Below are 16,445 nucleotides of genomic sequence, written 5' to 3'. Positions count from 1 at the left end.
AAGAGTGTTGGATGGAGTGAGAGAGAGAGAGAGAGAGAGAGAGAGCCATGAAGGTGGGGGTGACAGAGAGGGAGATTAAAAGGAGACAGGCGGGGAGAAACCTTAGAAAGAGAGGAAGATTCGAGAGAAAGAGAACAGTGAGAAAAAAGAAATGCGGAGTGGGATAAGAAGGTGAAACAAAAGGAAAGAGGAGGTTGAGATGTTGAGGTTGAGAAGATGAGGGGGAGAACAAGATTGAAAGAACAGTACCAAAAATAAGAAGAAGAGTAAGGACAACAACGACAGAGATGAAGGATGGGCGGGGTTAGGCAAACAGAGTGAAAGAAAGAGCTGCACATTTATAATTAAAGCATGAAAGAGTGAAAAGAGAAGGATGTGTGAGAGAACACGAGAAAGGAAGAAGAAGGAGAATGAGAGGAGGTGAAAGAGGCTGCTACACAAACATGGAGGAGACAGGTGGCAAAGGGAGGGCCAGACAGAGGAAGCAAGAGGGGAGACGGGAGGGTGGTGTAAAGAGAGAGGGGGCAGTGGGGGAGAAAGAAAAAGAGGGAGAAAGAGAAGAAAGAGGAGGGGAAAGGCAGAGGAAAATAGAGATGTGTAAACAAGAAAGAAACACAACGGTGTAGAGGAAAGAAAAGAAGAGAGACGAGAGAAAGAATGAGACATGGTAAGAGGGGTAGTGGGGAGCAGGAAGTAGAGAACAGAAAGAGGAGGAAGGAGTGAGTAATAAAGGGGAAGAGAGGAGAGAAAGAAACCTCTCAGACAGGAAAGTTCCTTCTATTCATCTGATTTGTCGTCTCGGTGCCACATGGTTTCAAATTTGGCTGAGAACGGAAATACACGCGCGCGCGCGCAAACACACACCACATATACTATTTACACATAAACAAGAGCGGAAAAGACCAAAAGAAATCCAAACACATACCAACAACGTAATAGATGGAAAACAACAAAACACATACACTGAGAGAAAAGTGTACAGTCATATGTGTCACACACACACACACACACACACTGTGTTTGGAGATCAGATTTTTCCAAGTCGTCCTCTTGCTCCAGTCTGCCAGGAGCAAGGCAGGGAAAAAATTACGACGACGTTTTTTCTGTTTCATGTCTGTCAAAACACACGTGCAAACACACACCGCACACACATGGCGAGGCTGACTCGTGTGTTTCCATCCGTGTGCATGCATCGAGCTTCTCCGCAGAGGAAAACAAAGTCAACCAGCTGTGCCGGGTCGAGTCTCTTTTATTGGACAATTCCTAACAAGATGATCACACTTAATCTACAACGCAGCCTCTCTGTGTGTTTTAGCCATAATCCTGCTAGGCTGAGTCCAGTGAATGATCCCATGACTCAGAGAGCCTAACATGAAACCGATCAGCTCCACTTATTGATTGTAAAACCATGCCTACTGCTACACCTGACGGGGAAATTCATTACGTTTCCAGACTCACAAAAATGCCAGAAAATAATATTTAAACCAGCTGCATCACTTCTAGAAATAATCATTTTGTGATTTTTTTTCCTCTGTTGACCTTTGACCCCCCAAAATATTATTATTACTGGTTAATCTGCATTTAATGATCTTGCCTGATCAGTCGTATTCTGTTTAATTTCTCAAATCATAACAATTGATAACATACATTTTATCCTTAATAAATGACAGAACTAACATTCAAACAAGTGTCAATCAGTTTATCATTAATCAGCTATAAATGGGTTAAAAATAGATAAAGTTAAGCAGATTTTAAGCATGTTATCATAAAAAACCAGATGTATAAACAGGATGAAGGAGGGGTGATATAAATTCCGTATTCTTAATCAGGTTAACCTCATTAGTATGACTATAAACACACTTACAGGAGGCAAATGAAGCTGATGTAAGTTGTGTGACACTACAGGCTTTAAAGGAAAAGCCCATGAATTATTGCTCTTAGAGTCAGCAAGAAAAATATAGTTCAAGTAAGACGCAAGATTTAATTTTTAAGTGATACAAGAACACAATGAAGCAAGCAAGGATTCGAAATGCGTTTGCCATATTTATCAGATTTTTATAAAGATATGTATTTCTGAGGCCTTACAAACCCAACAAAGGTTCATCAAGCAACAAAGAGCCTCTTTTCTTAAGTGTGAAAGGTGGTCAGTGGGCATAGCGTTTAGCACACATTAGCCATACAGAGGAGAACATTGGATTTGCTGAGGGATTGCTTTAAGCTGTGGACTGACACCCAACTGGTTTCATAAACTTGATCGGAATGGCCACTGGATCAAAACAGTGACGCCAATGCAGAAATGCCTTACACACTCCCTGTTTTCCAACAGCCAGCAGGGGGCGAGTTATTAGAAAAGCAAGTCAAAATAGTTTCACTCTACTTCTCACTCAGTATATGAACTCGGCAAACACCTTCCTGGGGTGTTTATGGCCTTGGTTGCTAGTTTTAAGTGTTATTTCATACAACCCAATGGTCATTTTGTACATTTTGGTCCCATTCAGCATAAAACTGATGATAAACTGGGTATGCTTACCACTCTGTAATCTGTTTTTCAGTCAGAACCCCTTGTCTTGTTTCAAAACTAAGAGGTCAATGGTTGAATTGGTCTACTAAGGGATCAAAAAAGTACTTCACATACCAGCGAGTGATGTTAACCATCTTTCTTGGATAGAGTCCATGGATGCGCTGGTTCACGTTTGAGGCAGCGGGATGTGGAAATCATAATACAAACATTGTGTGTGTGTGTGTTTACATTGTAATTAAGGATTATGTCACCCCGCGCAACACTGTGACTCCTTTCTTATTTATCAACTAACTTACAATGTGAAATTCTTCAAAAGAATGATCATATTTTTAAAACAGAACCTTGACTTGTTCTAAGGAAAGCCCAAAATACACGTTTCTTTATTAGTCATAGCCATTAATAAGTACTCACGGAGAGAAATGCCAACACCAAAGCTGCTTTGGGACAGGTGTCCGTTTCAAGGTTATCTCAATAAGAGTTACCTTGAAAGAAGCTCTTCCCTCACTACTGGTAGGTTTTTCCAGGAATACAAGGAGTGTGAACTAAAAACAATGTAGTTTAAGGTGAGCAACCATCTCTTTTTCGGTCATCCAAATATATTTTTTGTATTCCACAAACAAGATCATATTCAAATTGTTTTAATATTTTACTTACATTACTGCTTGTTGAGTGTGGAAAGAATGAGGAAAGACTGATAAAGGAAAAAATTCAGGAGAGAGAGCGAGAGAGGGGATGACATGAAACAAGGTCACAAGTTGGATTTAAATCCACAACATCTGGAATACATGGCTGGAGGGTGGGAAATTACCACCAGCCACCAGCCAAACTCTGGCAACTTGTGCCTGTGTCTGGTAGGCTTGGCTTCTGAACCAGCCAGTTTTGGCAGGTAACCAACTCTCATCTGGAGTTTGATTCTGCTCTAAGTAGCACATTCAGCTGCCAAAATGAGGAAAGAAGCAAGTGAATTTTGGAATCTTTTAACCACCCTAGGCTGGCAGATAAAAATCTTCAGCTTTCTTCCCATCATTCCCGATAGTCTTCTCAGTATGCTGCCCAATAAAACCAAGTTGATGTAAAAAACAATCCTTAAAGCCATGTGACTTTGTGAAAGCAAGAGATTAAATCCAGCTAATCACATCCTTCTCATTCTGCTTCTTTTCCTACCTTCCTTCCAAACTGGAAGATGGAAAGATCAAGGTGGAGAGGGCAACGGAGAAACAAAGAGATGTGGAATATTCCTTTGTTGATTTTCCACTGAGCGCAGAATGGGAAGTTATAGGCCTGTGGGCTAGGAACAGTTTGGATTCTATTCTCATCTCTTCCCCATTCTCTTTATTCCTCTTCTCTGATATTATTCTAGTCTTTCCAGACGTGTCCTACTTTTATTATATTAATGTGACAAAACACCCATAAAAAACGCCCACTAATCAATCCAGCTCCCACAAATAAGGAATCTGAAACAGCCTGGCAGCAATAGGAAATTCATTAAGTTTGCTTGCACATTCAAAACAAGTGTCCAATCAGCTGGCTAAATGCCTTCTACATATCATTCAGTTTTTCATATAAAAATTAGAAGCTGTTAGAAACAACAACGAAAAGTTTGAATTTGTGTTTTACCAGCCTATCAACCAATTAGCTCTTAGCCTCTTGTATCTGCTTAAACTGTCCCCAAAAGTTTGACTGTTTCACCAAATATTTTTATTTTCTTTTTTGTTTTTTGAAATTGTGAGAGTCGGCCATAGCTTCTCTCACTTGGTCAGAGCAGTAATTAGCAGTAACATCAGATCATCTTAAAGTCGCTACATTGTTGCTAGTTGTATCCACTTTTCATATCAATGACATCACACGTGATTTTTGAGGTTAGATTTTTGGCACCAAGCAAACCAAACCACTGAACAGGTAACCAGGCCTCTGGCTTAATTTTCCCCATTAGCGACGTTATGGGACTTGAAGCACTCTCAGTTAAATCATCGGTTCACTTTGCTGACTTTGGAATTCCAGGTGGATAAATGTGGAAATAATCATGTTATGCATATACGTGACGCTAATAGTGGTAGATACGCATTGGTATTCTACTTAGACTGATCCAATACATTGATGATATAATTTTTTTATATTAAATTGGAAATAATATTTTATTTTATAGAGATTTTTTTCCCCACTCAGTTCTTTCCTATTCTGCTCCTATAGGTGCAGCACAGTGTCTTGGTAGTTAGCCTTACTGCAACTACTCCTTGGTTTGAATTTGAGCCAGAGCCCTTCTGTGTTGAGTTTGCATGCATCTCCTGGCAACTACTGTCACTGTGCCCTTGACCCAGGCATGAGCTTACAGGTGCAGACGCTGCATGATAGCTGCCCACTGCTCCCAACCTTTAGGATAGGTTAAATGCAATAAATTTCCTTACAGTGATCCCTTAAGCGATCACTGTAAGGAAATTTATTCCATAAACTTAAATATTCACATTCAATTTGATTTTTCAGAAGGTGTTACATGACTATCACAGCTTGTATTAACCTAGAGAATAATGTATTTCATATACACTCAGACAAGGAGCCACTAATAAGATAAATACCTACTTGCCCAGCCAAAAACAGTCTAATCCTTCCAATTTAAACCGACTGAGCAGCAAACCAAAGTTTCCGAAAAATGTCTAAACATCTTAGCAAAGCAACAATTTTTTGTTTCTAATTCCCACCAGATTAAGAACAAGCAGTTATAAGTTTTGACCATCAAATTTTCCAATCAAGTATCCACAAATTCTGTACGAGCCACTTTGAACCTGAATACTGATGTACTGTATGGCGCTGTATTTTAGGATTTTATGGTGGTCCTGCAGAACACCGAGAAGTATAGGGAGAAGCAAAATGCCCACTTTTTATTCCACTGTTAAGCTGCTCATTATAAAGGCAGACACTGCACACACACACACACACTGATACACACATACAGTAACCTCCAATCTGACAAAAACACATAAACACACCTATGCAACATGCAGCTCTGCTCCTTGAGATTTAACACACACACACACACACACACACACACACACACACACACACACACACACACACACACTCAGACCACAGAGGAATTTCCTAGTTTCATATAAAACTGATAATGGGATGTGTCCCAGCGGGAGTGGAAAATCAGAGGTGACTTACGAGCCTCCACATTCCAGCCGCACACACATACACAGCTCTTTTCCTTCATCACACACACTCACACACAAACACACTTACTTTAACACCTCTGGGAAGAAAAGTAGAAAGAAAGCGGGAGAGGCAGAGAGGGGAAGTTTGGCAGGGAGAAAACAGTTAAGTTTCCACGTCCTCGCTGGGCCTCTTTATCGTTTTTCTTTCGTTTTGACGGAGAAGGAAGGGGAGGCAGAAACATAAGGCCATTCCTTGGACGTCAGGAGGGCCTTTTCGAACATGTTGCTGCAATGTGCAGCACAGTTACTGTAGAGAGGTAACAATGGAGAGTCCTGAAGAGGCGCAATCTAGGCATGGGAAAGAAAAGGAAAGGACAAAGGAAAGAGGGGGACAAATAAAAAAATAAATGGAATGTAGATGAGGGAGAAACAAGAGAAGGAAGATCCAAAAGGAGAGAAAGATAAAGGAAAGAACATGAGTTCAAAGGAGAGATAAAGTAAGAAGAAAGGAGCAGGGGGAGGTGACAGGAACAGAGAGAAAACAAAAGGAGTATGGAGGAGTTGAGAACATTGAAACGATAAGTTAGGCAACAGAAAACATTTGATGACAACGCATCTCCATCATCAACCATTAGCTTTTATTCTTTCAGTTATCATTTCTTCACTTAAGTGGACTTTTAACCCCCCATCCTTCATTTCTCTGCCCCCTGCTCCACGTCACTCTTTTCATCATGTTTCCTTTTCACTCCATCAACACCTTCTCCCACCTGTGTCTTATCCTCTGTCAGTTCTTCTTTAATACTACTTCATCTTCTCTGTCATCTCTTCTTTTCCCCATTAATCAATCACTCTTTCCATCATCTGCTAACTCTTCATCACTTTTTTTAACCTCTGTTACACACTCCTCCACCTCATTCATACCTCTCTACAGCTCCATTCTGCTTCTATTCTTCCCTCATCTCTCTTTCAATGTTTCCATCTCTCCCTCCATCAAGCTGGAATCCCTCAGTAATTATTTTCCTTCTTTTGTCACTCCATCAACATCCCTCCACCCCTCCCAGCCTCCATGTATTATTTCTGTTTCATCTGTCCTTCGCTCTAACCCTTTTTCCTCCCTCCATCTGTGCAACCATCTTTCCTGTCATCCCTCCATCATGACGCTCTGTTCGCCAGGCGACCAGAGGCTATGATATGCTGCCACTACCTGCTGCGGGTGTGTATGTGTGTGTGTGTGTGCATATGTGTGTGGTCCTGGCAGTGTTTGGAGTACAGAAGGTATAAGGGGCTTATACCTGCAGAGAGAGAGCAAGAGAGAGAGAGATGACTGTAGAGTGAGGTGTAAAACTGGACGTCAAGGTGATACAGCCACCTGTCCTGCTATGTGTGTGTGTAGAGAGAGAGTGAGTATTAAGCATAATAGAAGGAAACATGAGTTTTGCAGTTGATTTGGGGTTGATGGGAAAAGCACAGTTACAGGTCTGAGCAATGTGCTAACCTCTTAAAAATAGGGTCCCAATATTTATTAAAAGGCAGAATATTAAATGTAGTAACTTTATTGTACTCTTAATTAAGCCTGTGAAGCATTAACCATCCGATTTAGTAGAAAATTGCATCATTATTTACCTCTGAATGGCTTAATGCTTTTTGTCTTTATAGTCATTTAACTTATTTTGATTGCAAGTTTTCCTGAAATATAAATTATATATTTAACTTCACTGTACATATAAAGCTGAGATTATTCAAGCAAACCAATGACTGGCAAAGTAGGTCAGACCTCACGGGGTTAATTTGGTCTTATTTGCTGGAAATGCAGTTCCTTTAAACACAACATTTAGTTACTCTGTTACATTTAGTTACTCTCAATGTTACTCTGAAAGAAAAATAAGATGTCAACTTTTCTTTTCTTGGGTTTTGAAATAAAAATATAGAAAAAATAAATACATTTTAAAAATGACACAAAGAGATTGCTTTTTAACCACCTGAGCTCTTGTTTGGCATAAATTTTTAATTTCTCCAAGCTTAGTTGGACCTGATAATAATATATAAAAATGAAGGTACCTCTTCTAACGTTTCATTGCATATGTTACACAAAAAAAGTATGTCCTCGTGAGGACAGTGGGTTTATTTCACGACATAACGCCACAAAGTTAATGCTTTAAGTATAAAACACTGTTGAGCAGAATGGATTACAAAGTGCAGAAAAGCCAGAATGTAATGTTGCCATATGAAGACGGAGGGTCTCAGGAGGATAAAACCTGGCACTGAGGGCCGACTATGAAACTTAACACAATGACATAGTGACTTAGCAGTCATGCCCTACATCAAGATGTCAAACTCATCTTATATCTTGAGCCACATAAGTGATATATTTTTGTTAATTCATAGAAAATGTTCTTTTTTTCTGTGGACTCACAAAAAAACCCCAAAACAGACAATTTTGTAGTAGGTAAAAGAAAAACTGTAAATTTTCAGTCATTTAATTTTTTTATGTATTACTTAAGTACCTTGGTTTAGTATGAATGGCAAATGCGGGGCCAGGGAGTGCTCTATCAATAGGAAAGGCTGTAGATCTTACGAAAATATAGAATAAATAAAGTTGAAATTTGAAATCTATTAACTTCATCGTGTTTTTCAAAGCCATCCAGTAGGCTGGACTGTCTGTGTTTAACACCCCTGCCTTATATCATCCACATCAACTGCCTGACCTTCCATATTACTGCAAATAGAAGTATTAGTTACCAAAAAACCCGTGCTGTATGAAAAAAGACTCTAAATTAGGTATTCATCAGGAAAGTATTTACTGCGGTCACAGATCCAGTGAGTAGTACTGTAACCATCTCATAGACATCAGTATGAGTCGCCCCTGCTGGTCATTAGAAGACACACACACACACACACACACACACACACACACACTCACTTGCCTATACATGAAGATTTGCTACCCCAATATTTCATCAAAAGTGTTTCAGAGTTGCTCACTAGCAGTTATTCAGCCTTGTGCCATAATCAACAGCTGTAATGGTCAAAAGTAGGAAAAGTGAACTCAAACTGTAATAAAATGAAAATATATTTTAGTTGTTGAGTATGAATGTTGTTTCTTGACCCTGGAAGTTTGATTTATTTTACATTTTTTTCAGCTATTTGCCATTTCTTTAATTACCATTTCATACGCCTAAGGACGTCTGTGTTAAACTGCTGTTTCCTAACTTTGCATGCTGGCGATTCCATCACCGGCACTGTATGTGCATTCAAACTAGTCAAAGCCTAATTTCCTGTAGAGAAGAGAATCTTTTTCAGAGAAGCAGCTCCAGTCCCAGACAGACTTTACCAAGCAACAGCCACACAACACGGACAAAAATAAAAGCACACAGTGTGTGATATTCGCTCTGTGGACGAGCTGTTTCTGCGGGATGATTTTCATACCGTACGCAAATGAATAGAAGCCTACCTGGAAGGAGAGCAAAAACATTCAGAAATTTTAAACACTGCACTGTTCTCTGGGCAAATGTCAGCTCCAATATGAATTTGTGTTTTTAGTGGGAAATGAGTTTAAACAAATATGACTTTCCTCAATAACAGGCATTCATCATCAGTAATACGATGACTAAAAGTTTATAACCCCAGTGAGCTCTTCATGTGGGGAACGATGTGGTTAAAGTGAATAAACCGAGTTGTATAACGGCACATTTCTGGGAAGCAAGATCTTAGAAAATTCTCCTCTTCAGAGTCACAACTCGCAACAAAATGCATTTAAATGAACAGTGTTATCAGTGCTGAAGCAAAGCAATCGAATGTGGCCTTCACCCACTCACCCGCCTCCGGAGCATCACACCGCTCATGCACATAAACACACGCACACGTGCACTGCGAACACACACGTGCACATACCAGGGCAGAAGCAGCACACTTCACTGTCTGAGAATTTGTGAATGGAAAAATGGTTTAACACACTTGGCGGCAGAGCGCAGGACTTCCTACGCTTTAGGACCGGAGGGACTGATCATCTCTTGGTCTGCCTGCCTGCTCTGTCTGTCACTCTGTCCATCAGTCAGTCCAGCTGTCTGTCAAATACATATTTGTATAGGAGCCTTATCGCTTGTGCTAAACGGCTGTCTCAGAATTTGCCTGCACGTCTGAGTGTCTGGCTGTTTTTGGCTGAGTTAGCAAGACAGTTCGTTTTCAACCTCTTCTGCCAGGCGTTCTGTCTGTGTGTCCTTGTGTATATTTGTTTACCTGTCTGTCTGTCCGTCTGTCTTTTTCGATGTGTTTACTTGTCCGTCTGAATGCCAGCTCGTCTGACTGCCTCTGTTTTCGAGTGACTTCCTATCTGTCTGCCAGTCTCCTTTCTTAGTTCCCAATCTCTGTCTGTCTGACAGCCCGTCTCATGTTTATGTCTGTCTGTCACTTTATTTGTTTTTTCAGCTACAGTATTTACCTTGCTGTCTTTCTGGAAAAAAACTAAAAAGTTAGACACACAACTGCATCTTTTCAACTGTCTTTGTCTGTCACTAAATTCAGACTGTGTAGGATGTAAATGGTGTAATAGAAACCTATTTTTTAAAGCATAAATGGGAGCTGTTATGCTCATTTTCTTGTCCCTATACTTTACGTGACTCACACTTCAAAATAATCCGTATGTATCTGCAAGTCCTCAGTTCCACTGTCGTAAACAAAGCTGTTTTAGCATCTCTTCCTTTAAGCCTAAGTCTTCTTCTGACGGGCTGTCCCTCATAAATAGAACGTGGAAATGACCATATTAGGGATCCCCCCCCCCTCTCTATGATGTCATACACAGCGAAGAACAGAAAAAAAATATTTGAAACTGAGCATTGAGAGCAGTTTGAATACTGAGCTTTTGCCTCACAGGGATTACTTGTGCACGTACTGACCTCATTATTCAAAACTTTAACTTGGGCAGCCACCCTTTTAACACACCTATACACAAATATGGAAAAGAGGCATGCTAAATTGGACTAGGCATACTTTAATATATTTTCCAAAGTACAAAAATCAGATGACGAGAAGAAAGACAGGACGACGATGTGAACCAGACAAGAAGAAGATCAAATAAAATGTATGAAAATAAAACTCGTACTAAGGTTAAACTGTGATGCCACTTGTAGTAGCAAAAGGGAAGAAGCAAAAGAATAAGTAATGAGACAGTGAACACTGTCAAGAAGTATTAGTGGAAGAAAGAGGAAAATAAAAGAAAAAGAATGGCATTAATAGAAAAGAACCAGAAGGAGAAAAAAAGCTCCAACAGGGGAGAGCAAGGTCACTGTAATCGCACCTCTTTGCTCTGACAGACAAATGGCAGTGTGTGTATACGAGTGTGTGTTTGTGCTGTGTGTACTAGAGTAACTTGTTATGCAAGGGACGTCCCAGCGGCGAGGGAGACATGAAACATAAATACAAACACACGCACACACACACGCACACACACACACACACACACACACACACAGCCTGTTTTCTTGTAAATCACTGTGCTCAAGGCTCAAGAGGACAAGCACACTAGGTGTGTGTACGTGTGTGTTTGTGTGTGTTGTGGTGGCACCCCTCGGTTAATGGAGGGAACTGACACCGCTGTGTGAGACAGTCAGCTGTCTAGTGTATATGTGTGTGTGTCCATTAACAGCATCCTGGGAGGGAGAGGAAGAGCGAGAGAGAGAGAGAAGGAGGGGGGGCAGATAGATAGATAGATAGATAGATATGATGAACTACTTTATGTCACAGTCACCCTTCTTACACACATATTACAACACACTGTCATTCACAGCCGCGGACGAGGACATCCCCCCTGCTTGGTTGCCACACACACAATCTCACACAAACACACACACACTCACAGGAAAGCACCCACTTGACTGAAAAAGAAAGCAAGGCAAAGCAGACGAGAGAAGAGAAAGGAAGAAGCCTGGATATGGACAGACAGACTTTGAACCAACCTGGCCGGCTCTCCTTTTCTATCACCGAAAGCATTCCTCTGTTTTCGCTCTCCCTCCTTCCATCGCCACGGAAACAGACACACCGACCAACCGGCCGACCGTCTCCTTCTCTCTCTCACGCATACACACACTTTCTCTCACATGCACACACAAGTTCAAACTCCCATTATGAAGTCCAGTTTGTCAGCAGCCACCCATTCATCCATGCCTCCATCCGCTGCTCTGTCCGTCTGCCACTGTGTGTGTTTACATCTGAGTGCGCTCACTCGTTCACCAGGCAGGCATGTGAGCGTGTCTCAGTCAGGAGGTGTATGTGTATGTGAGTCTCTCTCCCTCTCTCTCTCTCTCTCCCTCCCTCTCTCTCTCTCGCTCTTTTTCTCTCTCTCTGTGTGTGTGTATGTGTGTGTGTACAGCAGAGTGGGAGCCCTAGAGAAACACTCCTCTTGCCACAGGAGTAAAGCCCAGGCATGACGCAGAGCCAGAAATAGATGAAGGGGCCCCAGCAGGGGGGGAGGAGGCGCCAGGCCAACGCATATGGCACTTTTGCAAGGACATGAAGAGTGTGTTGTAATATGTAATACACAGTATTTACTACATATATATAGAGGCAACTTAAATGCACACTTACATTTAGACTAGAAAGGGGTGGCCAGCATATGCACTTTTAACAATGACAGTATTAGTGCGGAAAATCAATTTTATAGCAGTAGAATAATGTTTCTGAGCAAAGGAACTACAAAAAGTGCAACTGGCTGTAGTGCACGCAGAAGACCAGACGCATCAAATCTGACACCTCATCCAACTTCCTGTCCCTACATATAGAAGACTTATTTTGAGGACGCAAAATAAGGCATAAATTACCACTTTCTCATCATTGCCACATTTTAATTTCCAAAAAGCCAGACTTGGCAAAATCTCCGTGCAGACTTCGCTGTAAGTACAATGTATAAAGGCAAAAAGTGAAACTGATCAGAAGAAAGAAAAAACTAACACTGCCGTCATTATAACTGCTTTACAAAAGTAACTCATGCACTCTGTAGCATCATCGATCACACCTGACTTAGTGGCAAGAACTGTTATTCCAGGCAGCTATTCCCACTCAAGATTATGCGAGTACCTGAATCCAAAGTGATGTGCACCTCTGTGGTTTTTTAATTCAACCAACAGCCACTGAGTATTCACTTGAAGCATGCATTTTCTTTTTCACCAAAACCAAGATGTTTAGATATTTACTCACACACTGTATCATGATTTAATACATAATAAGACACACACAAACTTTTACAGCTTCCTTACTGAGCATTTCCTTCTTTTCTGTTACACACATACAGTTACAACTTTAGATGTTCACATTAAACAAAGTTTCAAATAATGTGGTCAATGTACAAGTGATCCCTGTGAAGCATTAATGAGCAGTTTCAAACTCTATTTTCCTACTTTTGGCTCTGAATAATGCCACAAAGAGGTTATATTGCAAATTTCAAGCACTGAGATCTGTGCTGTTCAAACCTTCTGTTTATGAAGGGCAGCCAATCAGAAGAAAGGCAGTTTTAAGGGATAAGAAAAAAGAGGCTTGTTTCAGTCAGAAAATAAACTACTTTGCTTTAAACAGTCGGCTTACAATGTTTTTTTTCTATTTCAGCATGGTTGATGTCAGCTAGAGGGAATTTCCTTATATGATCATCTCCAGTGCTGCCCGTGCTGCAGCTCAGAACACCGCAAACCAGTCAGTCTAACTCAGAAAGCAGCCATGGATGCTTCCTTTCAATGGAAAATGCATTATTACAATTTTTAGTGTGTATAAAGGCTGTTTTTGAAACCTCCACAAAGGCAAGAGAAGGAAGCCCACAAGCATTGGGTTCGGTTTGTGGAAGAGACGTGAGGGGCAACCAATCAGAAAAAAATGTGACTTTTAAGGAGAGAGAGGCTTTAAAGAGACAGGAGCTAAAACGGCTCGATTCAGACAAAGAATTAACAGAGGGCCTGTATAAAAAACACAGTATAAAAGGTACTCCAGAGGAGTCCAAGAACAAAAATAGGGAGCTAGAAATTAGCATAAGTGGAGGTGTGAGAATATAAAGATGGGAAGCATAATAACCCACATAAAAGCAAAAGAACACATTACATGTGAAAAGAGATTTTGAAAAACCCCACACAAACACATATGCAAATACTGGATACAAGCACACAGGAACTGAAGAATCTACATGCACAAACGGGTACATACACAGAAAACATCTGACTACAATCCATGCTGGTGTGCACTGGGAATACTAAACTTCAATGCATTTGGTATTATTCATGCACAATGGGCTAGTCTCCGCTCGCTGTATGTACATACTGCCTTTGTGTGTGTGTACTGTATGTGTGTATGTGCCTCACGCAGTGCAGTATATTTGTAAATCCCGGCACTTTGCAGCCTGCGCCTGGTTTAACACTGATGTATACACTATGTATTATGTATTGCTACACACACATATACACACACATAAAGATTTATGAATTATGTACATGTGCAGCCTGCCCTGCTCTCTATAAATAGTCCTTGTTCAGTTTAACTCAGCACAAGTCGCTGAGTGTTTTTCTTTTAATTAATATAATTATGTAGTCTGCTGGATTAGCAGTTACATTTCAATTAAGCGGCAAACAATTAGTGTTTTTTTCATATTTAAGGTACAGAAAGCACAAAAATATGGACGCGCACACATACACACACACTTCCTCTAACGAGGCCAGATAGATGTCTGTTCTCTCCTAAGCATTAACTGCACATTTATAATTCAGTGCTTTATTGTTGACTATCAGCTATCACACCACACAGACTTGTTAACGTGCACACACACGCATACAGTAACACACAGAGACACACACACAGTGAGTAGCGACTGCTGGTTATGAAACAGCTGTTGAGTCGAGAGAGCTCTGTATGTATTTGAGCAGTGAGAGTGCAGCTTACATAAATACTTGATCATATCTGGATTGCTCTCAGTCTGAAAATGTATAATCCGCCTTGTTAGGATCACTCGCCAAGAAGACAGAGCAAGAGAAAAGGAGCAGAAAGGCAGCAGAAGAGTAGGAAAACAAAAAAGAAGCATCAACTGTCAGAGCGGGGTGGATACACAGCTCAAAGCGCATCACTTGAACACGTCGTTCATCACAAAACACCTTTTGCATTCAACAACTACAGTTCCCAGCAGGCTTGGACACCCCTCGTTTTCCAGCATTGTCATGCCACATCATGTTCGTACTGTGGGAGTTTGGAACATTCATGCATTATTCCGGTATATAATCCCCCAAGAGCCACACCGCAGAAGTGCTGTCTAAGTTGTCCGTGTTTGTCCTGAAGTATATTTGGAGCAGCCCCGTAACAAGTTAAAACAAAAATAATTAAAGTAAGAGGTGAATCGTTTTAAATTAGATTCAACAGTCAAATTAGTGATAATATCAGATTTGAGGACATTTTTATTTTCATGTGCCAACATTAAACTATTGTCATTAAAATCACATGCACAATGTTTCACTTTCAGTGTGCATGGTTACTGTTGTTAAAGGATGCAAAACACAAGCCACCCAAGCATATGTGGCCATTTGTTTTTATTTTTTCCAGACAGTAACTCGGATCATTTACTACCGGACAATCCCCTCAGTCTTATTTTATTCTGCTAACCAGCTAGGTCTGGTCCTTACTGCGTTTTCCTAGAGGTAGGGTGGTCAGGCGGGCAGCACTGTGGTGCAACGGTTTGCCCTTCTGCCTCACAGCAAGAAACTCTGCTCAGCTGGGTCTTTCTTTGTGGAGTTTGGATGCTTTCCCTGCACTCCTGTACCTGTGTGGGTTTCCTCTGGGTGCTTTGGTTTCCTCTCAGTCCAAAGACATGTTTGTTAGGTGATTCCAAGTTGGCTGTAGGTGTGGATGTTAGAGTGTTTGGCGGTCTGTCTCTCTGTGTTAGCCCTGTTAGAGACTGGTGACCAGTCCAGAATGTACTCCGCCTTTCGACTAGTGGCAGCTAGGCTGACATAGATCTCCTACAAGTCTTAGTTGAGATGTAAAGAAAATGAATGGATGGATGGATCTAATAGGGATTACCGTCACCAGCTGAAATTTGTCTTCTGGAGAGCTAGCTGATTTATGCCTCCATATTAGTGAGGTGGCTGTGGCTTAAGAGGTAGAGTACTGGAAAGTCAGTGGTTTAATTCTCCCACACCTTTGTGTCAAAATGGCATTAACCCTAGAACACTATCGCTATAAATAGTAACACGATCACTAGTGCCGGGTGATTTTTACCCGATATAATATAACCAATGAAAAGTAATCAAATATATCAAAATATGACAACACATGACAAATTAGAGTGGTCTTCTTTTACTTTCAACTGTGCCATGTCTAACAAAATGAAAAATAAACCTCCTAAAACAAAATAATGACTCTGGAAAGCTGGTCTTTGGTCCACCCATTCCTGGGAAATTTGAGACTTCCATGGTGAAGGCACATGCTCCTCGACACGTTTACAGCTGGAGGAGGGAGAAATCATGTAAATGTATTTTCTCGGGTATAAATCACCCGGCGATAGTGTTCTAGGGTTAAAACATAACAAATTAGCAAGTAAAAAAACTGTGTAAAATACAAACTCCTACATGAGTCATGAAAGAAAGGATTTCTGACAGGACTACCTCTGGGCACTTAGTTTTCCTGCATCAAGACACCAACCTATATCTTGGCTTCAGAATGCTTGTACTCCATGCTCATGGGAACCAGTTACTCATTCTTGACGTCACCCAAAAAGCACTGATTTATATTCTGTTTACTCAGTAGGTAGAAACCGT

At 40.8% G+C, this 16,445-nt stretch overlaps 1 protein-coding gene across 3 annotated transcripts in view; it reads right to left on the bottom strand.

The window, feature by feature from the left end:
- hivep2a (HIVEP zinc finger 2a) overlaps window positions 1-16,445 on the bottom strand; it is a 117,671-nt gene that overhangs the window by 63,769 nt on the left and 37,457 nt on the right. Inside the window, exon 1 of one of the 3 annotated variants that reach the window (XM_003446649.5) lies at window positions 11,625-11,951. The exons of the other annotated variants lie outside the window; for them this stretch is intronic. The gene's annotated coding sequence lies outside the window, so the exon portion shown is untranslated. Of the gene's footprint in view, window positions 1-11,624; window positions 11,952-16,445 lie in introns of those variants that run through there. 3 annotated transcript variants of the gene reach the window in all.

The sequence above is a fragment of the Oreochromis niloticus genome, linkage group LG15 (genome assembly GCF_001858045.2).
Source record: "Oreochromis niloticus isolate F11D_XX linkage group LG15, O_niloticus_UMD_NMBU, whole genome shotgun sequence".
Lineage (NCBI taxonomy): Eukaryota > Metazoa > Chordata > Actinopteri > Cichliformes > Cichlidae > Oreochromis > Oreochromis niloticus.
This window is presented reverse-complemented; position numbering and strand designations above follow the sequence as displayed.